The sequence below is a fragment of the Triticum urartu genome, chromosome 3, assembly GCF_003073215.2.
Source record: "Triticum urartu cultivar G1812 chromosome 3, Tu2.1, whole genome shotgun sequence".
Classification (NCBI taxonomy): Eukaryota; Viridiplantae; Streptophyta; class Magnoliopsida; order Poales; family Poaceae; genus Triticum; species Triticum urartu.
Genome location: NC_053024.1, coordinates 218199804 through 218225627, shown reverse-complemented (window position 1 = coordinate 218225627; position 25824 = coordinate 218199804).

Below are 25824 nucleotides of genomic sequence, written 5' to 3'. Positions count from 1 at the left end.
CTAGATTCAATGTGGTGCCACGTTACGCTTACCTCAAGATCAAGATGCCCGACCCACGTGGCATCATTACAGTAAATGGAAACACGGAACACTCCCTCCGTACAGAGGAGCACACTGCCTCCCTAGCAGCAGAGGTACAGAGTGTCCTTCTCAAGAAGCATTATAATCCAGCTGGCGAGCCCCTGGACATCATCAAGAGGGTCCGGACCACACTGCAGTAGGACAGCTCGGCTCGACAAGAGCTGAATTAGCAATTTAACCTCCGTCCCAGCCCTGATGAGGCAATGGCACTAATACTGCGCATACATAAACTACGCACTCAAAACCCCATGGGAATTGACGGAGGCATAATTCGTCCGCGACCCACTGTACGACTTGACCGACCCTGGGATTCACACACCTTTACTTTTCATTTTTATTACGGGTTTTTTCTCTTTTCGAGGTCTATGCGGATGACCCGTTTGCAGAACACACCAAGGAGGCAAGGAGCTCTAGCATACAAGGGAACCCCCAGGTGGTCTCTATTAACGATCACCATACTTGTTTTACATACCCGCACGCAGCTCGCCCTTGGTTACGGCATGTTAAATAGCTTTACTTGCTTATCGAATTATTTGCACAAAGTACGCCTCGACGTACCAATTACATCACGATGGTGAATGAATGGTGGCGTCAGCTTATTACCTAATTTTCCTGTTTTCTCACCTTTGTATATATTACTTATTGCACACGTACACCATGGTACGTATTACTGCGCTAGGGGCTCCATTACACCCCGCATTACGGCAATAAAGTCCAAACACTTTTTCAGTATAGTTCAGCACCCTGAACTTATAGCATTATATGCATCGGCTCCGAATCATGTCTTTGGTTAATAGTTGGGTTGCCCGGCTCCTGTACTTACTACCTTACGTTCCGCTATATTGGCTAGGGTAGTAAAGGGAGAACTACTGCGATTGTGTCCCGGTTCTTTCGGATGAGAACCTCAGTAGAGAAAGCCGAAAACTGACTGTCATGATGCGGCGAGAGCTGGTCAGCTGTTCGAGAGGTTCTAAATCATTAGAGATTTTCCTGCTTCCTGCGAAGAATCGGTTCCTCTGATTAGGCGTGTATAACGCCCCTAGTCCAGCCTTCAGAATACCACGGGCTTCGCCAACTTTCTTAATTGTCAAACTCCTACGGCTAAGTGAGGGTGGTAAAGGCCGCATAGACTGATTGCCTTGTTCGTTGCGCTAAACACCTCCTTTTAGGTCCATAATTTGGAGTAAAGAGTGTTTAGATTTATCCCAAACACCCCCGTACTATCTACGTGGGGGCAGAAGCCGACGACTAGTCAACCCTCAGATTTCATAAACGGCCACACAGGAGGTAAAATGTAAATGGCGAGCGTTGTAATACATAACATCATTGTTCCATATTACAGGAGAGGATAATACAAATGTTCTCATGGGAATATTACATCCTTCGAACAATGCTCCGCCACAAGGCGGGACCCTCTAGGACGCCATCAAAATAGAGCTCGGGTCGACGATGCTCCTTGCCCTCCAGCGGCCCCTCGGTCATCAACTTCTTGGCATCCAGCTTTGTCTAATGCGTCTTGACGCGGGCAAATGCCATACGCGCACCTTCAATACAGACCGACCGCTTCACGGCTTCGAGTCGCGGACAAGCACTTACAAGCCGCTTAACAAGTCCGAAGTAGCTTCTAGGTATAGGCTCGGCATGCCATAGCCGGACTATCATGTCCTTCATGGCTAACTCTGCCGACCTGTGCAGCTCGACCAACAACTTTAGCTGGTCGCTGAAGGACAACGGGTATTCGGGTCCAAGATATTGGGACCAGAATAGCTTCTCCGTCCACATCCCTTCTTCGGCTCTATAGTGCTTGGCAGCATCTGATATACTACACGGCAGATCCATAAATGCCCCTGGAAAACCCAAATTCGGATAACTACAAGGAATATTTCTTCTACATACTTGCTTTGCATGGTGAAAGAATTACCCGCCGCAATCTCTTTGGCTGCCTGAATTTCCTATAGGGCATCCTGGGCTACGACTCGTGCATCCTGTGCGCTCCAGCGGGCCTTCGCCAGTTCGGACTCTTGCGCCTTACAATCGCGCTCCAAGGACTCAAATCTCTCGATCACGCCCTGGAGCTATTGATGCGCCTCGCCAACCTGGGCCTCATGCCTCTCGCGTGCGGCGCGTTCCTTGGACGCTTTGTCCTCGGCCTTGGCTAACGCCTTCTTAAGGGCCGCCACCTCGGTCATGGTCACTAATAAAGTTTATGACACTTTAGTCTGGCTGGACTACTCATTTTTTCGAAATGTACCCATAGGTTACTGCATACCTTGGCTATCTTCCAGCTGCTTCTTCACGAGGCCAAGCTCCTCCTCGGCCCGCTCCAGTTTCCGCTTTAGTCCGGAAACTTCCGCAGCATGAGCAGTGGCAGCCTGCAGCGATACCTGCTTATTCACACAGACAACTCATGATAGACTCCTGCGATATTTATTCTTGATCCTCTGTTTGGCTTTTCCTCCCGAACACCAAACAGAGCATCAGGGGCTACTGTCTATACGGTGATATTTTCCTACAATCACATTACTCACCTCAAAGCCCATTAGAAGGCTAGTGCAGGCTCCGGTCAGTCCTCTTTTGACAAACTGAACCTTCTCTATTACCGTGTCCATAAGGACATGATGCTCATCCACGATAGAGGCGCCTCGTAGTGCCTCCAGCAGATTATCCGGTGCCTCTGGTTGGATAGAGGTCACCGGTGGAATAGGCACATTCCCTCCTTGGGGAGAATGCCGTTCGCTGGACCCCGGAGCCATGTAGATCTCCGGAATAGCATCCGGCTGAGGCCCGAAGGGAACTCGGGCCCCGTCACCAGTCCCTGTGGGGACTTTTCCCCCGTATGTCCGGCGGCCGAAGAGTCATCCTGGGACGTCGCCCCGATGGTCTCCGGAATCTCCCCCGGCATGGGAAAGTCTTTTTGGACACCACCTCATCCTCACCCTTGGGTGAGATGGAATGAGCAGGTGGCGGAGACATGCTAGCCATCTCCTTCGACTCCAGCGAATCCTCTGTCGAGGATCGCCGGGAGCCATCGTGTGCCGTACTGCAATGAAAAGGTTAAAGATGGGTCAGTATTACAAACCGAGAAGGCCAGATGTTTTTGATTCTGGTACTCACGAGGCGGCCGGAGGCTTGGTCCAACGAGGTCGCTCCAGACTGCTATCAACGTCCCATGCAGAGTTATCCGCGAGGGAGCCTCTCCCCCTCTTGGGCGCCTCTGCCTCCAAACTCGTGGAGGCCTCCCTTTTCTCCCTTCCTCTCGCAGGAGGGGAGTCGCCTCCCTCCTCGTCGTCATCATCGGCGGCTGAGGGGTCTGTCTCATCATCAGACGAGATGACCAAGGTGCTCCTTCGGCGAAGCCCACTCCTGTAGGATCGAAAGTATGTCTAGAGGGGGGTGATTAGACTACTTGACCAGTTAAAAATCTATCCTTTTCCCAATTTTAGTCTTTGGCAGATTTTAGCTATCTTAGCACAAGTTAAGAAATCTTAACACAATTCAAGCAAGCATGCAAAGAGTCCATGAGCAGCGGAAAGTAAAGCATGCAACTTGCAAGAATGTAAAGGGAAGGGTTTGGATAATTCAAATGCAATTGGAGACACGGATGTTTTTGTCGTGCTTCCGACAGGTGGTGCTATCGTACATCCACGTTGATGGAGACTTCAACCCATGGAGGGTAACGGTTGCGCGAGTCCACGGAGGGCTCCACCCACGAAGGGTCCATGAAGAAGCAACCTTGTCTATCCCATCATGGCCATCTCCCACGAAGGACTTGCCTCACTAGCGGTAGATCTTCACGAAGTAGGCGATCTCCTTGCCCTTACAAACTCCTTGGTTCAACTCCACAATCTTTGTCAGAGGCTCCCAAGTGACACCTAGCCAATCTAGGAGACACCACTCTCCAAGAAGTAACAAATGGTGTGTTGATGATTAACTCCTTGCTCTTGTGCTTCAAATGATAGTCTCCCCAACACTCAACTCTCTCTCACAGGATATGGATTTTTTGGAAAGAAGATTTGAGTGGAAAGCAACTTGGGAAGGCTAGAAATCAAGATTCATATGGTAGGAATGGAATATCTTGGCCTCAACACATGAGTAGGTGGTTCTCTCTCAGAAAATGTGTATTGGAAGTGTAGGTATGTTCTGATGGCTCTCTCCATGAATGAAGAGTGTGTGGAGGGGTATATATAGCCTCCACACAAAATCTAAACGTTACACACAATTTACCAATCTCGGTGAGACCGAATGGAGAAACTCGGTTGGACCGATTTAGCAAACCTAGTGACCGTTAGGATTTTCGGTGGGACTGAGATGCAACTCGGTAGGACCAATATGGTTAGTGTTAGGGCATAACGTAATCTCGGTGTGACCGATTACACAAACTGGGTGAGACCGATTTTGGTAATAAGCTAACCAGAGAGTTGGTCAGGTAAACTCGGTGGGACCGATCGCTCATTTTGGTGGGACCGAAATGTTACAAAAGGAAAACAGAGAGTTTACATTGCAATCTCGGTTGGACCAATCGCTCATCTCGGTAGGACCGAAACATTACGAAGGGAAACAGAGAGATTACAACCCCATCTCGGTGTGATCGAGATCCCTATCGGTGAGACCGATTTGCCTAGGGTTTGTAGCAGTGGCTATGACATCTGAACTCGGTGGTGCCGGATAGAAAGAATCGGTGGGGCCGAGTTTGACTTTTGATTTAGGTCATATGTGGATGTGGGAAGGTAGTTGAGGGTTTTGGAGCATATCACTAAGCACTATGAAGCAAGAACCTCATTAAACAACACCTCATCCCTCCTTGATAGTATTGGCTTTTCCTATATACTCAATGTGATCTTGGATCACTAAAATATAAAATGTAGAGTCTTGAGCTTTGAGCTTGAGCCAATCTTTTTGTCCTTAGTATTTTGAGGGGTCCACTTTCCTCATCCATGCCATGCCATTCATTGAGCTTTTCCTGAAATATTAATCTTGGAATAGCATTAGCTTAATGAGCTATATGTTGTTAGGAATTACCAAAACCACCTAGGGATAGTTGCACCTTCAATCTCCCCCTTTTTTGTAATTGATGACAACATATAGATCAAAGCTTCGACAAGTGATAATAAGAGTGAAAAACATTGTCGCTTTGAGAAGTATGTGAAAAGCAAGAGCTCCCCCTAAATTTGTGCATAGTTTATGATTTGCTTTGGACTGCAAATGCACAGAGAATTAGGCTCATGGGTTACTCTTCCATGTCACATACATCTTGGTGGAGCACTAAAAAAGATAATAATTAAATACATGCACTCATCACCAAGCAAAGTGAATGATCATATAGGGATAAAAGGATAATGTCATCCAACAAGCATTAAGGTAGCATATGATCAAACACATGATCATCCAAGTATCACACAGACAAAAAGTGTCTCAAACAATAAAATAAAGTTCAACCACCAAAGCAAGAGAGAATAAAAAGCAACGCTCTCTCTCGAAGCCTATGATCTATACATTTTTCTCCCCCTTTGGCAACAAGTTACCAAAAAGTTCCTAGAAAATGCATAGCACTGAATCGTCTCTCAGGCTTGGTCTTCAGGTGCTGGTGTCCGGATAACTCGAAGAACGAAGGCTTCAGTCGATGTAGATGGAGCTGATGGAGTAGGTGCTGGAGCTGGTGGCACTAAAGCTATAGCTGGTGCAGATGAAGTGGCTCTGGTGTCTGGAACAGGCACTGTAGCAGATCTCTGAGCTCTAGGCACTCTGGCAAATGCATCAGTGGTTGTCTTGCCCTTCCTCTCCTGCATATCATCCTGAAGTTGCTCCACAACAGACTGGATCTCAGTTACCTTCACATCCAAGTCATAGAACTTTTGCTCCACGATCCTCTCCAAGCTCTCCTGGTTTTGAGTCAGGGTGGCCAGTCTCTTCTCAATCCTCAAAGTGGAGGCAATCAAGTAGCCAAGCTGATCTTGCTTTCTCTTCAAAAGATACTGAGATGCTTCTTTAGTAGTTGGCATCCTTGCAGCCTTTTCAGCCTTTGCCTTCTCCTTCTTGGCTTGTGCATGCACCGAAGATGGTTCATTTTCATCCATCACCACTTGGTTGTCCTCAAAGTCTGGATAGATAGGCATGTGCTCCTTGTCCAGCAGATATGTGCCAGTGCCCATCTTGGAGTTGATCAGCTCCTGGATCTGTGGGGCATACCCACAACTCCTCTTCTGATATGCAGCTGTCCTCTTTATGGTTTCCACTATGAGGCTCATGACTTTGAACTTTTGTGGGAGATCAAAGATGTGAAGCAAGTTAATTGCATGGCCTCTGATCATCTTGTGATCACCAGACTTGGGCAAGAGAGTGTGCCTGAGGATCCAGTTGATAGTTGGCAATCCTAACAGAAGGTAATGTACAAATCCAAACTTATGTGTCTCAAGAGCAGCATCTGGGATCTCCTTGTACATGTGTGCCATGGAGTTGTGATCCTTCTTCTTCTTAGCACAGACATCCAAGTCATCTTCACTCTCTTTTGGGGCATTGATCAACTTCGCCCATTCAGCAACCGTTGACAGGTACCTTGTACCTTCAGACATCCAGACGATCCTTCCATCTGGGTAGAAGTGAGCTGTGGAGTAGAACTGCATGATGAGCTCGTAATTCCATTTTGCGAGCTTCCGAGCCACAAACTCATCGACTCCACACGCCTTGAAACTGTCATACACACATGGATAATGTTCATCATTCTCCATGATGTACTCCCAGTCGACCCATCTCATGTCACACACTATGGGCTTCTTGTCAAGCAAGATGGTCTCATAGAAGTTCTACTGTTCCTTTGTATGGAACATGTAGTCCACAACAGTCCTTCTCCTGGTGGCATATGGATCAGACTCTCTCCATAGCCTCAATCCTGAGTCCTTCCTGATCTTTATGTTCTCAGCTACTGGATGAGCATCATTGTGATCTGGAATTTTTGGCTTCAACTTCCTCAAGACATGTGACTCATCTTCTTCTTCTTCCATTTCAGCTTCAGGCACCGGGCCCTTGTTCTTCTCCTCAGCAGGGATGTTCCTGGTGCTCCTCTTTGGTTTTGGCTTTGGAGCTGGAACAGCAGCCTTAGGAGCAGTCTTAGGCTTAGATGGAACAGCCCCTGCCCTGATGGCATCGCCCATAAGCTTCTGAGCTTTGGGTGCTGGTGCAGCATCTTCTTCCTCTTCCTCTTCAGAACCTCTCATGATTGAGGATCTCCCAAGCACTCTGGCAGTGGTCTTCTTGACCCTCTCTTTCCTCTTCTTCTCTGCCACAACCTGCTCTTTGGGTGCAGATCCCAAAGTCTCTTGAGTAGATGCTCTGGCCTTAGACATTGGAGCTCTCTTGGCAGGAACCTTTTGCTTCATGCCTGGCTTGGTGGCAGGAGCTATGCCATATTCCTTCTTCAGGACTTTCCTCTTTGAGGTGGTTTCTTCTTCCTCAGCCACATAGTCCTCATCCTCTGACTCTGAGGTTTTTTTCTTGCTGGCCCTGGTGGCAGCTTTGGGTAAGTTGCTTGGGGTGCTCCTGCTACCATCATCTAAGCTACTAGAGGGACTAGTGCCCTCACTCAAGTGAACCTGCTCCTATGACTTGTTCTGGCTGTCACTCTGATCAGACATATTGCAAACACTGACAGCAGACCCTGTGAATAGATATAGATGAGATAGAGTGGATAAGCATCACAAAATGCAGAGGTTTTTGCAAAAGAATGAGTCAAAAACTTAGTTTTAGTTTTCCACAGAAAGCATTTCGGATCAACCGATTTGTAAACTCGGTGATACCGAAGTAGCTATTGGAACCTAAACTAGTGAACTCGGTCAGACCGAGTCACAGTTCGGTGGCACCGAGACTGCTAGGGTTTCACAAAGTCCTGAACTCGGTCACACCGATTTGCATTCTCGGTCAGACCGAGAATCACATGTGCAATGGCCTGAGCCGAATTGGTGGTACCGAGTTCCACAACTCGGTGGGTCCGAGATGGTTTCGACGGAAACCTAACCCTAAATTTTCAAATCACAACTAAGCTACGGAGTGTTTTCAATGGATAGAATGATCTCAATCGTGGCAAGATACATGGCGAACACAATGTGCTAGGAGTCAGATAAGGATACCACAGTGATCGAGTTCATACCCTAGTTCGGTGATGAACTCGCTACAGCGGCAACATCGGGGATAATTCCCGTTGACGGCGGGGGAGACCAGCGGCAAGAGGCGGCTGACGATGAGGATAACGATCCGGAGACCCTGGAGGCAGAGCGGTCTAAGCGCGGGTCGAGGAGGTTCGGAAAGTTTTCCAAAATTTGACCCGTGGATATATATAGTCCGACCCTGTCGGTGTGACCGAGTGGAACAACTCGGTGGCACCGAGATTCATAACTGCAAGCAGTTACTGAAACTCGGTGTGATCGAAAAGTTTGAATCGGTTGCACCAAGGTTGAAAACCTAGATCGGCTTAGTGATCTCTTATAACCGAAATGGGTGAATCTGTCAGACCGAAATGCACAAAGAAGTTTTGGAAGTTTAAGTCTATGACGAATCGGGGACTCCGAGTGCTCCTCACACAGAGTGGTTCGAATCTAACTTGATCTAATTTTGTGATGCAGCATGAATAGAGTTTGAGACGAGAAAAGCATAGATAGCTAGAGAAGGTTCTTAGGCATTCTTGTCCATCCACTTGGCCAAAAGAAAAACGAAACCAATCGATCAAAACAACAAGTGGATGTCCTCGAATGAGTAAATTATGCAACCAACATGCTCACACAATAAAATGGCAAATGAAATATGTGGCAAAGCATGCACAAACAATTCTAGCATCTATCAAGCAATTGGCGATGACTAGGTCATCTATATATGAGTATATTGACTTAGGAGTCAAATGAGAACATTTGATCATATGTCATACTCATCGTTTAAGCACAAGTGGGGTTACCACTTTTACATAAAGCGTTGTTGTGTTCACACCATTAGAGTTGCTTTAACTCAATTGTTAGAGTAAAGCTCCCCCCTAAGAGGGATGAACTAACCTTGGGTTTTGTCGATGATGACTTCATGTAGGTGTTGAAGATGTGGATTCTCTAAGTTGATGTGGATCATTCGGAGCTATCCTTTGGAGTGAGTTGCACTTACAATACCTACATGGGTTAGTCCCACAAGGAACAAACAAGGATATCCATAGACATAGAGTGATGCACACACAAGATGATGTCTATGAAAGCTTTAGGTTACCTTGTCCCTTTTCTTACCAACAAGAGGGTTTGTGACTCCTTGAACTAGTGCAAGATGTGGAAGTTGATTGCACTTGTTGTTGCCAAAATGATAAGAGTGAAGTTTGTTGGCGGAGTCACCCTCAAGAACTCTCTAATTCTTCTTCTTCGGGATCCACACCATCTTGATGGGAATCCTCGGAGTTGTAATTGTACTTGATGAAGTGGAACTTGATGTAGTCTTGGGAACCCACTTTTCCAAGGCCTTAGGAGCTTCTTCAAATGCATCAATTTCCTCTTGAAGCTTGTCCTTGCCTTTTTTCTTGTGGTCATGTGGTGGAAGATCATCTCGAGCTTGTGTCCCTTTGGAAGAAGTAGGGTCATACTTCTCTTGCTGAGGAACAAACTTCGTCTTGGGGTATTGATCTTCTTCCCACTCAACTCCATTGGCATTGAACTCTCGTTCAAAACCAATACCTTGATTCTTCTGGTGCCTTCCTTGCTTGCGTACAATTTCCTCGAATTCCTTACTCCCGGCAAGGCTCTTGTAAACACCTTTCTCTATAATTCCCTTCAATAAGCCATTTTCTCGCTCAAGTGTAACTTGGCTAAGAGAATCATTAGTGTAACTTGAGGCATGTAAGTGGATAAGAGTAAACGCTTGGTAATGTAAGAAGAACTTTTCTTGCGAAGATCATCATTGAATTCCTTTAAGAACTCATTCTCTTGCTCAAGGTTGAGCTTTTCAAAACGTAATTTCTCATGAGTCCTTAAAAGTTCTCGATGATCTCCTAAGATAGTTTCATGAGCTAACTTAAGAGTGTTTAGTTCTTTAGTTAGAGACTCAATCTTCTCCTTATCATTGTCATTCATTTCATCATAGTATTCATCACTACAGTTGTCAACAAGTAAATAATCATCACCTAACAAGTCATCTTCATCACTATTGAAATCAACATACTCGGGGTGTGATACCTTTGGACCTTTGGCCATGAAGCATCTTCCAATTCCTTCATTTGGTGAATCAAATATGTCGTAGGAGTTGGTTGACACAAGTGCTAGACCGGCAACACCTTCATCTTGAGTATATTCATATTCGGAGTGATAGCTTCTCTCGGAGTCATTGTCGGAGTCAGAGCCGGATACACATTCACCAACATGAGCTTGATGTCTTCGTTTTGTGTAGCTCCTTGATGACTTGTCCTTCCTTTCCAAATCCTTGCTTCTCCGAGGGTGTCTTCATTCATATCGATCATCCCTACTCCTTCTCTCCCTTGATGGTGATTCTTCTCTTCTACTTCTTCTTTTGGGAGAATCTTCTCTTCTCTTGTGGTGAGCCGTACACTCATTGGAGTAGTGTCCGGGTCTTCCACAATTGTAGCAGTTTCGCTCTCGACTAGAAGATCTTTTGTCATTGTAGGACCTTGATTTGGAACTTCTCTCTTTGCTTCTATGCTTGTAGAATTTGTTGACGTTCTTCACCATTAGGCTCAATTCTTCATTAAAGGTTTGTTTCTCACTTGATGATGTGGGGGCTTCACATGAGGCTTTGTAAGCACCACTTGACTTGTTATGGAGCTCCTCCTTATCCTTGAGTGACATCTCATGAGCAACAATTCTTCCAATGACTTCCGTTGGCTTGAGATCTTTGTAATTTGGCATCATTTGTATCAATGTGCATACGGTATCGTATTTTCCATCCAAGGCTCCTAGGATCTTCTTGATGATGAATTTGTCGGTCATATCTTCGCTTCCTAAGCCGGCAATCTCATTTTGTGATAAGAGCAAGCCTAGAGTACATTTCAGCGACACCTTCACCATCCTTCATTTTGAACTTGTTAAGTTGACTTTGAAGCACATCCAACTTGGATTCCTTGATGGAGTCGGTACCTTCATGCATGTCAATCAAAGTATCCCAAATTTCCTTTGCATTCTCAACGCGGCTGATTTTGTTCAATTCTTCGGGGCATAATCTGTTGAAGAGGATATCACAAGCTTGAGCATTGTAATGTAGCATCTTCAACTCATCCGCGGTAGCTTCACGATTCGGTTCTCTCCAATCAAAGAATTCACCTTGCAAGCCAACACACACAATATCCCAAACGACGGGGTTATGTCCAAGAATATGCATTTTCATCTGATGCTTCCAACTAGCAAAATTAGTGCCATCAAAGTAAGGACCTCTATGGTGATTATTTCCCTCGCTAGACGCCATACTCTCCTAGGTTGTGAAACCAAGGCTATGACCACCAAAAGCTATGGAAATCAAAGAAAATGGAGACCAAACCTCTAACACCACTTGTAGGATCGAAAGTATGTCTAGAGGGGGGTGATTAGACTACTTGACCAATTAAAAATCTATCCTTTTCCCAATTTTAGTCTTTGGCAGATTTTAGCTATCTTAGCACAAGTCAAGCAATCTTAACACAGTTCAAGCAAGCATGCAAAGAGTCTATGAGCAGCGGAAAGTAAAGCATGCAAATTGCAATAATGTAAAGGGAAGGGTTTGGAGAATTCAAACGCAATTGGAGACACGAATGTTTTTGTCATGGTTCCGATAGGTGGTGCTATCGTACATCCACGTTGATGGAGACTTCAACCCACGGAGGGTAACGGTTGGGCGAGTCCACAGAGGGCTCCACCCACGAAGGGTCCACGAAGAAGCAACCTTGTCTATCCCATCATGGCCATCACCCACGAAGGACTTGCCACACTAGCGGTAGATCTTCACGAAGTAGGCGATCTCCTTGCCCTTACAAACTCCTTGGTTCAACTCCACAATCTTTGTCAGAGGCTCCCAAGTGATACCTAGCCAATCTAGGAGACACCACTCTCCAAGAAGTAACAAATGGTGTGTTGATGATGAACTCCTTGCTCTTGTGCTTCAAATGATAGTCTCCCCAACACTCAAGTCTCTCTCATGGGATATGGATTTTGTGGAAAGAAAATTTGAGTGGAAAGCAACTTGGGAAGGCTAGAGATCAAGATTCATATGGTAGGAATGGAATATCTTGGCCTCAACACATGAGTAGGTGGTTCTCTCTCAGAAAATGTGTATTGGAAGTGTAGGTATGTTCTGATGGCTCTCTCCACGAATGAAGAGTGGGTGGAGGGATATATATAGCCTCCACACAAAATCTAACCGTTAGACACAATTTACCAATCTCAGTGAGACCGAATGGAGAAACTCGGTCGGACCGATTTAGCAAACCTAGTGACTGTTAGGATTTTCGGTGGGACTGAGATGCAACTCGGTAGGACCGATATGGTTAGGGTTAGGGCATAAAGTAATCTCGGTGTGATCGATTACACAAACTCGGGGAGACCGATTTTGGTAATAAGCTAACCAGAGAGTTGGTCAGGTAAACTCGGTGGGACCGATCGCTCATTTCGGTGGGACCGAAATGTTACAAAAGGAAAACAGAGAGTTTACATTGCAATCTCGGTGGGACCGATCGCTCATCTCGGTTGGACCGAAACGTTACAAAGGGAAATAGAGAGATTACAACCCCATCTCGGTGTGACCGAGATCCCTATCGGTGAGACTGATTTGCCTGGGGTTTGTAGCAGTGGCTATGACATCTGAACTCGGTGGCGCCGGATAGAAAGAATCGGTGGGGCCGAGTTTAACTTTTGATTTAGGTCATATGTGGATGTGGGAAGGTAGTTGAGGGTTTTGGAGCATATCACTAAGTACTATGAAGCAAGAACCTCATTAAACAACACCTCATCCCTCCTTGATAGTATTGGCTTTTCCTACAGACTCAATGTGATCTTGGATCACTAAAATATAAAATGTAGAGTCTTGAGCTTTGAGCTTGAGCCAATCTTTTTGTCCTTAGTATTTTGAGGGGTCCACTTTCCTCATCCATGCCATGCCATTCATTGAGCTTTTCCTGAAATATTAATCTTGGAATAGCATTAGCTCAATGAGCTATATGTTGTTAGGAATTACCAAAACCACCTAGGGATAGTTGCACTTTCAACTCCTGGTCCCCTTGGCCGTGGTTTTGACCTTCTTCTCCGGCACATCGTAAGGTGCCGGAAATAACATCTTCGTAAGGAGTGGGGTTTCTTTGTATTCGGGCAGCGGAGCCAGACTATTAATTCATCCCGCTAGGTCGACCCAGGCATAAAAAAGAAATTGACAAGAAGGCTTAGTATCCTTCCTCAAAGTGTGTTCTTAAAGACTATACCTTGATGGCTTACCGAATTGGCCTGACGCTTAAAGTTGAGCCCGCGATCTTTGGTCAAGGGTGGCGGCGTCTCGCTGCCCTTGAAGAGCACCTTCCAGATATCTTTGTGCGTTGTGCCGAAAATCCTTAGCAACGTCTGGTGCTCGGCCGAATTGAACTCCCACAAATAACAGGTCTGGCGCTGACATGGAAGGATCCAGCGTGCAAGCATGACCTGGATCACATCAATGAGCTTAATCTTCCAGATTATCATATTATGGAAGCACATTTGGAGCCCCGTGATCTCTTCCAAAGATCCCCAGGTCAGGCCCTTCTCTTGCTAGGAGGTAAGCCGCATCGGGACTCGGATCGGAATTTGGGAGCCGCTACCCAGTTGGCATTGCGCGGCTCGGTGATATAGAACCACCCCGATTGCCATCCCTTCACCGTCTCTACAAAGGAGCCTTCGAGCCAGGTGGTATTGGGCATCTTGCCCACCATGGCATCTCCGCACTCGGCCTGTTGGCCGTGCACCACCTTTGGCTTACATTAAAAGTCTCCAGCCATAGGCCAAAGTGAGGCGGGATGCGGAGAAAGGCTTCGCACACAACTATGAATGCGGAGATATTGGGGATAAAGTTGGGGGCCAGATCGTGGAAGTCCAGCCCGTAGTAAAACATCAATCCACAGAAAAATGGATGAAGAGGGAATCCCAGCCCACGGACGAAGTGTGTGAGAAGCACAACCCTCTCATGGGGCTCGGGGGTGGGGACGATTTACCCTTTTGCCGGGAGTCGGTGAGCAATCTCCTTGGCTAAGTAGTCGGCTTTTCGGAGCTTCGTGATGTCCTTCTTCTTAATGAAGGAGGCCATCCACTTTCCTCCAGCTCTGTATCCGAACATGATTGGGGTGCCTTCTCGAACGAGGAAAAGCTAAAAGCTTGTGTGCTAGAGCTCGAGGACGGAAAGACTGAAGATGAAGAAGGGTGTGGGTAAAGGGAGAGTGTACTTATCCCCTTATAAAGGCCGCAAATATCAAGCACCTCCCCACTAGTCCTTAAAGTTCGCCTATTCCCAAGGGTTGTATAAACGGCACGGTTGCGTTACCCATGCCCACATTGAAGAAAATCCCGCGATTTGGGGACATGATCTCTGCTTTGACAAGACGTGCCAATGGCAACCGCGTCTCAAGACGTGGAGCGACAGACGAAAATCGGTTCAAAATTATGACCCGACAAGCGTAATGTCGTGTTGTAAAAAGCTGTCAGCGGATAGAACTTGTGTGAAAAAATATGTTCTCTCTGCGGTTGTGTTTGGTATGTGACAGGTTCGGATATTATCATTACATCTGAAGACTATCTTGGAGTTCGGAGAAAGGAGAACCCGCCTTGCAATTCCAAAGACAATCTGCACGTCGGACTTCTCGTCATTGAAAGCCAGGTTCAGGGGCTACTGAGGGAGTCCTGGACTAAGGGGTCCTCGGGCGTCCGACCTATTATCCATGGGCCGGACTGATGGGCTGTGAAGACATGAAGGCCGAAGAATGCACTGTGTCCGGATTGGACTCTAATTGGCATGGAAGGCAAGCTTGGCGACCAAAGATTCCTTCTTATTTAACCGACTCCATGTAAACCCTAGATCCCCTCTGTGTCTATATAAACCGATGGGGATAGTCCGGAAAGGACAACACATATACTCATTACCATACCCACATAGGCTAGACTTCTAGGGTTTTAGCCATTACGATCTCGTGGTAGATCAACTCTTGTAACACCCATATTCATCAATATCAATCAAGCAGGACGTATGGTATTACCTCCATAGAGAGGGCCTGAACCAAGGTAAACATCGTGTCCCTCGTCTCCTGTTACCATCTATCCTAGACGCACAGTTCGGGACCCCCTACCCGAGATCCACCGGTTTTGACACCGACACATATATGGTGGCTAACATACACAAATGAGAGCGAGAAGAGAAGCAACACACGGTCGACATGCTATAAGTGATCAAGAGGTGATCCTAAAACTACTTACGTTCAAGCATAACACGAGACCGTGTTCTCTTCCCGGACTCCGCTGCAAAGAGACCATCATGGCTACACATGCGGTTGATTCATTTTAATTAAGTTAATTGTCAAGTTCTCTACAACCGGATATTAACAAATTCCCATCTGCCACATAACTGCGGGCACGGATCTCGAAAGTTTATACCCTGCAGGGGTGTCCCGACTTAGCCCATCACAAGCTCTCATGGTCAACGAAGGATATTCCTTCTCCCAGGAAGACCCAATCAGTCTCGGAATCCCGGTTACAAGACATTTCGACAATGGTAAAACAAGACCAGCAAAGCCGCCCGGATGTGCCGACAAATCCTGATAGGAGCTGCACATATCTCGTTCTCAGGGCACACCGGATGAACACTACGTACAACTAAAACCAACCCTCAAGTTTCCCCGAGGTGGCGCTGCAAGTGGCTCTGTTTTGGACCAACACTCAGAGGAGCACTAGCCCGGGGGTTAAAATAAAGATGACCCTTGAGTCTGCGGAACCCAAGGGAAAAGGTTAGGTGGCAAATGGTAAAACCAAGGTTGGTCCTTGCTGGAGGAGTTTTATTCAAAGCGAACTGTCAAAGGGTTCCCATAACACCCAACCGCGTAAGGAACACAAAATCAAGGAACATAACACCGGTATGACGGAAACTAGGGCGGCAAGAGTGGAACAAAACACCAAGCATAAGGCCGAGCCTTCCACCCTTTACCAAGTATATAGATGCATTAAAGTAAATAATATATAATAATGATATCCCAACATATCCATGTTCCAACATGGAACAAGCATCACCTTCACCTGCAACTAGCAACGCTATAAGAGGGGCTGAGCAAAAGCGATAACATAGCCAAACAATGGTTTGCTAGGAAAGGTGGGTTAGAGGCTTGACATGGCAATATGGGAGGCATGATATAGCAAGTGGTAGGTAGCACGACATAGCAATAGAGCGAGCAAGGTATGGTCATCTTGTCTGCAAAGTTCTCAGAGTTGTCGAAAGCTTGATCCTCGTTAGCGTAATCAACAGGTTCCTCGGTCACGTACTCTTCTCCCGGCTCTACCCAAAGCAAGAACACAAGCAAAGGACCAACAATCAATCATGATGCAATGCATAAGCAACATGATGCAATACATGGCATGATATGCAAGACATGATATGCAATGCATATGCGTGCTCCGGAAGGAAAACAAAGATCAAGGCATAACCTTGGCAAACCAAGTGTGCCGCTGGAAAGATAAGATGATTTCGGTTGAAATCGATATAAAGATCACTGGAAATGGATGCACAGTTTGCAAATGGCAAGCAAAACAAGGTTGATGCTATTCTGCAATTAACAGCACGCTGCCACTTAGAATGCAACAAGAAACTAAGCTACTGCACTCCAACATAACAACAAAGCATATGGCAATAATGTACAAGAGATGCTTGACAAAACATGAACAGTGAGCTACGGCTAAATCACACAAGAGCAGGTTCAAACAAGCATGGCAAAAGTGCAAAAGATATCAACATCACAGACTTAGTGAAAATACTAACATGTCAAAAACAACATCAGGAAGCACTATTTAGAGCAAGAAAACAACATGCTAGAGGAACATATCATATCAAACAAAGGCTTGGCATTATTCTACTAAATGCATTAATCAAAAGTCCCTTACTGATTATGAGCCAAAAAGGCACAAAAGATATGATGGCACCCATGTAAACATAGCAAGTTTTATTAACAGTTTCAGACTTAGTAGAAAAACAGAGCATGTTATAAACAGAATTATGATAGCAACTTTGCGAGCTCAAACCACTCACCACAAAGCATTTCATGACAAAATAAGCATACCAATAGCAAGATGACATATTCATGAAGCTAACCATGGCAAGATCAAGTTCATAGGATGCATGGATCACTAGCAACAACCATGGCAAAATGGATTAGCATGTTAACATTCTGCCAGGAACACTTTATAGCAAAAGTAGAGCAAGAACAAGACATGATAGACAACTCCATAATTGCAAAGGGGGCATGGATGGATATAGCATAACCACATGTCCAAAACATTCTTACTGAAGTATCTCAAAATAAGCATGGATCTCACTGTAGGATCAAGTAAACATGGCATCAAAATAACAGCAGGAAAAGGACTTAGCAAAATCCTAAGTCCCTGAAAAGAGCAACATTCTGAAGCCTAGTTTGCATGCTTGTGCTAGTCACCACCTAGATCACAAAAATACAAGACAAGCACCCCTATAAAGACGACATGATGTCGTTCAAAACTCATGTAGACCTCAAGCTCATATGATGCACACATCAAAAGCAACAAAAATGATAAAACCTCATGATCTGATAAGTAACAGCAGTTAACATTTTGTAGCACTCTTGCATCAAAGACAATGGCATCATAATGAACATTAACATGCATGGAAATGCTTCTGCCTAGAAGAGCTCAACGAGATGAACAATTTGATATATCATATGCATGGAATGGAGCTACGGTCACCGACATACGATGTGATGAAGGGAGAAGAAAATTATTATAGAAAAAGGACTTTGAGGAATTCGGGGTCAACCTCTCCCGATCTGGATCTAGGGTTCGTCGCCGGCATGCGAACCAAGGTTGAACCGAAGCTCGCCGGAGATGGAGAGAGGTCGTCGGGGAAGTCGGGGGAGATGGCCGGAGTTGGGGCGCGGCCGCATCCGAGCGGCGGAGCGGCGTAGTGGCGGCGGCGAGGCGCGCTGGCGGCGATGGGCTGGTGCGGCGACGTGGGGAGGAGCGGTGGAGATCGGCGGCCGGATGGCGCGGGAGGCGGCGGACGTGCGGCGGGAGGAGGCAGGCGGCGGCGCGCGGCGAATGGGCCGCGGGGGGCGGCCTCGGGCCCGAGCGGGCCGGTGGTGGCGGGCAGAGCTGGCGGGAAGGCGAGACACGTGGCGGCACGTGGTTCATCGGTGGCAGCAGCGCGGACGTGTCCGGCGGCGCGAGGTGGAGGGAGACTGGGGTTTGGACCCAGATTTCGGGGGAGATGCACATATTTATAGGTAGAGGTAGTTTGGAGTGTCCAAATGAGGTGTAATTTTTGCCCACATGATCGTGATCCGACGTCGGAGGACATGGAGATGGTTTAGATGGGTTATTGGGCCATTTTGGAAGCGTGTTGGGCTGCAACACACAAAAGGCCTTTGCGGTTACCCGGTTAACCGTTGGAGCATCAAACCGCCTCCAAATGGAACGAAATTTGACAGGCGGTCTACCGGTGGTGTCCCAAGGCCACTTGGCAAATCTCGGTCCATTCCGAGAACGTTTAACACCCGCTCACGAAAAGAGACAAGAGGGGTGCGCCGGTGCAAGTAGGAGTGTAGGATTGCGAAACGGATAATGGGGAAAATGCTCGGATGCATGAGACGAACACGAATGCAAATGCGATGCACATGATGACATGATATGAAATGCATGACATGAACAAAATGCAAAACAAAAGACAAAAACCCAACCATGAAGGGAATCTCATAACTTAAAGCTAAAAATGGCAAGAGTCGGAGTTACAAATATGGCAAGTTACATCCGGGGTGTTACAACACTCCACCACTACGAGAGGATCTCGTCCCGAGATCTAGGACTGAAAGAACTCCGGATATTCGGAATGGAGGTGATCCTCGCGGTTCCAGTTGTCTTCTCGGTCGGAATGGTGTGACCACTTCACTTTCAGGAATTTGATAGACTTGTTGCAAGTCTTGTGCTCGGTTTCTTCAAGAATAGCCACGGGATGCTCATGATAAGACAGGTCTTCTTGGAGATCAATCTCTTCGAAGTTGATGGTGCGCTCAGGAGTCTTGAAGCACTTGCGAAGCTGTGACATGAAACACACCGTGCACATTTGCGAAGTTGGACGGAAGCTCAAGTTGATAGGCGAGGTCGCCTCTTTTTCCAATGATCTATAAAGGACCCACGTGTCTAGGGGCAAGCTTCCCTTTGATACCGAAGCGACGAGTACCTTTCATTGGAGAGACGCGGAGGTAGACATGGTCTCCAATCTCAAAAGCCAAGTCATGGTGCTTGCTATCATAGTAACTCTTCTAACGTGATTGCGTGGCTTTGAGATTTTCACGGATGACTTTGCACATTTCTTCAGCTTGTGTGATTAAGTCATTTCCAACAAGTTGGCGTTCACTAGTCTCTGACCAATGGAGAGGAGTACGACATTTTCTGCCATAGAGAATCTCGAATGGGGCCTTGCCCGAACTTGCTTGGAAACTGTTGTTGTAGGAGAACTCGGCATAGGGAAGACAATCTTCCCACTTCATACCGAAGGAAATGACCCAAGCCCTGAGCATATCTTCAAGGATTTGATTGACTCGCTCGACTTGGCCACTAGTTTGAGGATGGAAAGTTGTGCTGAAGCGAATGTTGGTGCCCATGGCCTTCTGGAAGGAGTCCCAGAACTTAGATGTGAAAATGCTTCCACGATCTGAAGATATCAATTGCGGAATGGCGTGCAAAGAGACAATCCTGGAGGTGTATAGCTCTGCTAGCTGAGCTGCTGTGATAGATTCTTTGATTGGAAGGAAATGAGCCACTTTAGTAAGCTTGTCGATGACAACGAAGATAGCATCATTTCCACGCTTGGACTTGGGAAATCCAGTCACAAAATCCATTTAAATATGGTCAAACATCTATTCAGGAATAGCAAGAGGTTGGAGGAGACCAGCTGGTCGTTGGTGTTCTACTTTCACTCTTCTGTAGACATCACATTCATTCACAAATTTAGAAATTTCTCACTTCATTCGAGTCCACCAATACGACTGCTTGAGGTCATGGTACATCTTCGTACTTCCAGGATGAATGGATAGGAGGGAATTGTGCACCTCATTCATAATGACTTTCCTTAGATCACCTTTAGGAACCACAATCCGGTCCTCGAAGAATAGAGTGTCCTTGTCATCAATGCGATAGCACTTGTATTTGGGTTGGCTCTTGGCAAGCCCATTTTTCACCTTCTTCACCATGGAATCCAGGAGTTGTGCCTCGCGAATTTGATCTTCCAAAGTAGGAGAGACTTGGAGGTTGGCAAGAAAGCCTTGAGGAAAAACTTGGAGATTCAGTTTGCGGAAAGCTTCACAAAGGTCCGGTTGGAAGGGCTTGAGAATTAAGCTGTTGCAGTAAGCCTTCCTGCTCAAAGCATCTGCCATGACATTGGTCTTGCCTGGAGTATATTCAATACTCAGATTGTATTCTTGAATCATTTCGACCCAACGAGTCTGCCTGAGGTTGAGGTTGGGTTGAGTGAAGATGTACTTGAGGCTCTTATGATCTGTGAATATGTCCACTTTCCTTCCCAACAAGAGATGTCTCCACATTAATAATGCATGGACAACTACCACCACCTCAAGGTCGTGAGTGGCGTAGTTCCTTTTGTTGGGCTTCAACTGACAAGAGGTATAAGCCACAACTTTCTTCTCTAGCATTAACACAACACCGAGACCTTGCAGGGAGGAACCACAGAAAACCTCAAATGGCTTGGATTCTTCAGGAGGAGTCAAGACATGAGTTGTGACCAGCTTCTCTTTGAGGGTGTTGAAAGCAACGTCACATTCAAGCATGCAAACATACTTGACATGCTTCTGGAGGAGGTTGGAAAGAGGCTTTCCAATCTTAGAGAAATTCTCAATGAATCTTCGACAACAACTTGCAAGCCCAAGAAAACTGCGGAGCTGCTTGACATTCTGAGGAGGTTCCCAATTCACAATTGTAGACACACCTTCTCGGGTTTAACAGCGATGCCTTTGGCGGAGATGATATGACCAAGGTAAAGAACTTCGTCAAGCTAGAACTCACACTTGGAAAACTTCACATAGAATTGATGCTCTCTGAGTTTGTCCAGTACCAATCTCAAATGCTTGGCATGATCCTCCTTATTCTTGGAAAATACCAAGATATCATCGAGATACACTAGGCCGAAATCATTTGTGTAGGGGTTGAAGATGAAGTTCATCATGCGAGAGAACGTTGGAGGAGCATTGACAAGGCCGAAAGACATGACAGTATATTCATAAGAACCACAGCTTGTTCTGAAGGCTGTCTTGGGAATATCTTGTTCACGAATGCGAATCTGATGATAACCCATACGGAGGTAAAGCTTGGAGAATACTTTGGCACCTTTAAGTTGCTCGAAAAGCTCATTGATGTTGGGAAGTGGATACTTGTTCTTTATTGTCTTCTTGTTCAATGGACGATAGTCGACGCAGAGTCCTTCCGTTCAATCCTTATTCTTGACAAAAAGAACACCACAACCACATGGGGATGAACTCGGTCTGATCAGACCCATACGCTCTTGTTCATTGAGTTGTTTCTTCAACTCCTTCAACTCCTCTGGTCCAAGCTTATAAGGATGCTTGCAAACAGGTTCCGTGCCAGGCTCAAGATCGATCGAATTCAACTGGCCGGTGAGGAGGCATTCCCAGAAGCTCTTCTAGAAAGACGTCTTGGTATTCACAAACGACTGGAATATGAGAGATGGCATTCAACTGGCCCTTCTCATTAAGAGAAAACAGTCGAATGGTATCATCATGAGCGGCATAGATGATCACATCCTTAGAAGAGTGTGTCAATTGAATCTGCCTGGCCGCACAATCAAGCTGAGCCTTGTGCTTAGAAAGCCAGTCCATGCCAAGAATTAAATCAATATCCGAGTCACCAAGAACAATTAGAGAAGACATAAATTTATAGTCGCCCATCTCGATAGACACATCCGGGACGCAATTATTAGATGTCATTTGCTTACCCGGGGACACAATCTTCAACAGGAAAGGAATCTTTTTGGTCACAAACTCATGTTGGCAACAAAAGGTCTTGAAATGAAAGAAAGCGATGCACCAGTATCAAACAATATTTTTGCAGGAAAGGAGTTAACTAGAAGGTTACCCATGATCACTTCTGAAGAATCCTCTGCTTGAGATGCGTTCATCATGTTCACGTTAGCATGCTTGGGATTATGCTTGACCACTGCATTGCTGGAAGATCTCACAGGAGGAGGAGGAGGCAGAAGGCGCCTCTGGTTGAAACACTTGTTTGCATAGTGCCCTTTCTGCTGACACTTGTTGCAAGTAACCTCTGAGAGCGGATGATGATAAGGAGCGCTCGACCTTGGAGTTTGAGACTGAGCTATGTTCTAATAGCCTGGGTTGGGTGGGTGGGAAGATCCATTGCCACCTTTGCTCTTCTACTGGTAGGGCTGGCGAAACGGAGGAGGAGGCAACCAGAACTTCTGTTGCCTAGCTGCCACTTGTGATGAAGAAGAAGATTGAACTGCATCCCTGACTCTCTTATTAGATGCCTCACACTTGAGCTGAGCAGCTTCTTGCTTTAGTGCCATGTTATAGAATTGATCGAACTTTGTCGACTCAAGAAGCACTAGAGCTAACTGCAGATCCTCTCTGAGGCCACCTCTGAATTGATAGATCATACTCTTTGCATCAGGGACGTCTTGTTTAGCAAAGTGAGCGAGTTTCTGAAACTGGATATTGTATTGATACACGGACATGCTGCCTTGCTTGAGATTGCGGAACTCCTCACGCTTGCTCTCAGCAACACTTGGTGGGTTGTGATGAGCTTTGAAGTCTCGGCCGAAATCATCCCAAGTAATCGCACGACCTCCTCTGGAATCTCTGTATTGTTGAAACCACTCAGCAGCTTGGTCCTTGAGTTGAAACAAAGCAAACTTGACAAAGTCCTCAGGCCTGACATTGCTACATTCAAAATGTTTGCAGATGTCCACGAGCCAGTCATCGGCGTCTCTGGCCTCGGCACACTTGCTGAAGCACTTCGGCTGGTTTGCGAGGAACTGGTTGAGGGTAGCAAACTGAGGCTGATTGTTGCCTTGGCCTTGATTTCCTTGGTTGTCTTGCCCATGGTTGCGCTCTTGCAATAGTTGCAAAAGCATATGAGTGTTGGCGTTGGTGGCTGCCATGACATCTTGCCATGCCTCCGGAGGTGGAGGTGGTGGCGGAGGGTTTGACTGATCCCCATCATTGCGGTCCGGATTCTGACGCGTTGGAGGAGCCATCCTGAAGAGGTTGACATCCGTTAGCATCTTGAAAGACATATATTCAAGCTGAATCAATGGACTGAAATTGCAACATATAGTCTTAACATTCGAACAAGGATGAACGAATGAATTCCAAAGTAAATCATCACACGTCCACTAAGTTGAGAAGCCACTTAGATAATGGTAGATGAATAAAGCAACAAGGTATGGATATGAACAAATAAGTGGTAAGCATTACCCAATCACAAACCAAATATCTGCCGGAAGAAATACTAGAGCTACTTGAATTCCCACCTATAAAACTCCCGAAACTTTCTGTTTATGCAATTAGGTGTTGGGGATATAGGGGAATCATAATATCTCACCAAAACTAACAATTCCTACATCCAGCTGTATCCATCCTTCAACACATAACCAACAAACCTTCGGAAATCATGTACCTCAACCTTCGAAAAGCATCCGTTATACGAGTTATGGCAATACTACCGAACTCCCGCCCCAGTACTGGGTGGCGTCGAGGTTATCACACCAAGAACTACATAAAAGAGATTTTCGATGTCGGCGAACTCAGGTATTCTAGAACTGCAACGATAAAATTGTGACGACAACACCTCGGAGCTCAACTCCCCGGGACACTGCCACAACCCCTAAATGTCAGGAGGCACCAAGAACAATGTTCTCGTCACAAGACTATCGAAACGATTCCAAGATACCCGCGTGATCCAATAAAGAATTAGTGAAATTTGAGGAGAGGAGAGTCAAAACTTCTACGTCAGGAGGACTCACCAGAGCGACGAAGGGACTGATGAGTAAAAAGAATCCTACTCTCTGATATATAAAATCCTAAGACTCAAAACATTTTTTTCTAGACTCAACAACGTCAGCAATTCGATCAAGCAGGGGGCTCCTAAGTCGGGGCTGGCTCTGATTACCAACTTGTAACACCCACAATGCGGCTATATCTCACACATGTCGGGGCACAACTTAGAGGCATAGCTGCATGGTAGGCTTGTCGCAAGAGGGGTAATCTTTACACATCCCATGTACTGAATAAGAAAGGGATAAAGAGTTGTCTTACAATCTCCACTTCATACATCATCCAAGGTACAAACAAAGGTCCGAATACGGAACCAAAAAAAGAAATACAACCCCAAAAGCTAGATCCTCGATCGTCCCCACTGGGCTCCACTACTGATCATCTGTAAAAGAAACATAGTAACGGCCTGAATCCTCGTCGAACTCCCACTTGAGTTTGGTATCGTCACCTGCACTGGCATCATCAGCACCTGCATCTGTTTGGAAGTATCCGTGAGTCACGAGGACTCAGCAATCTCACACCTACGAGATCAAGACTATTTAATCTTAAGGGTAGGAAAGGGTAGTGAGGTGGAGCTGCAGCAAGCACTAGCATATATGGTGGCTAACATACGCAAATGAGAGCGGGAAGAGAAGCAACGCACGGTCGAGAAGTTATAAGTGATCAAGAGGTGATCCTGAAACTACTTACATTCAAGCATAACACGAGATCGTGTTCTCTTCCCAGACTCCGTCGAAAAGAGACCATCATGGGTACACCCGCGGTTGATTCATTTTAATTAAGTTAAGTGTCAAGTTCTCTGCAACCGGATATTAACAAATTCCCATCTACCACATAACCGCGGGCACGGCTCTCGAAAGTTTATACCCTGCAGGGGTGTCCCAACTTAGCCCATCACAAGCTCTCATGGTCAACGAAGGATATTCCTTCTCCCAGGAAGACCCGATCAGTCTCAGAATCCCAGTTATAAGACATTTCGACAATGGTAAAACAAGACCAGCAAAGCCGCCCGGATGTGCCGACAAATCCCAATAGGAGCTGCGCATATCTCGTTCTCAGGACACACCGGATGAACACTACGTACAACCAAAACCAACCCTCAAGTTTCCCTGAGGTGGCGCTGCAAGTGGCTCTGTTTTGGACCAGCACTCAGAGGAGCACTGGCCCGTGGATTAAAATAAAGATGACCCTTGAGTCTGCGGAACCCAAGGGAAAAGGCTTAGGTGGCAAATGGTAAAACCAAGGTTGGGCCTTGCTGGAGGAGTTTCATTCAAACTGAACTGTCAAGGGGTTCCCGTAACACCCAAGCGCGTAAGGAACGCAAAATCAAGGAACATAACACCGGTATGACGGAAACTAGGGCGGGAAGAGTGGAACAAAACACCAGGCATAAGGACGAGCCTTCCACCCTTTACCAAGTATATAGATGCATTAAAGTAAATAAAATATAATAATGATATCCC